Source organism: Phaethon lepturus, unplaced genomic scaffold (assembly GCF_000687285.1).
Source record: "Phaethon lepturus isolate BGI_N335 unplaced genomic scaffold, ASM68728v1 scaffold24366, whole genome shotgun sequence".
In the NCBI taxonomy this organism is placed as follows: Eukaryota; Metazoa; Chordata; class Aves; order Phaethontiformes; family Phaethontidae; genus Phaethon; species Phaethon lepturus.
In genome coordinates, this window is record NW_010547247.1 from 10950 (window position 1) to 11267 (window position 318).

Genomic DNA, 318 nt, shown 5'->3' on the forward strand with positions numbered 1-318 from the left:
ACGGGTGAAGCTCTCCTACACTGCGGGGCAAGGGATGGCTGGGGCTGCGAGTGCTCACCTCCAGCACCACGCTCCAGCCCTCAGCTCGCCCCGGCTGCCCAGGAGGGTGGGCAGAGCCGCCAAAGACCCCAGCTCTGGGCACAGCACCCCAGCCCCACTCTATGTGACAGGGAGGAGGTACCTGGGAAACTAACAATCACTACAAAGATTTTTGCTCTTTAAAAACTACGACCAAAAACCATTAAAAAAAATAATAAAACCACCCACCTCCCCCCCACCCATCCCCTCAAAAAAATCTAAAAAATACTTTTTTCTGGG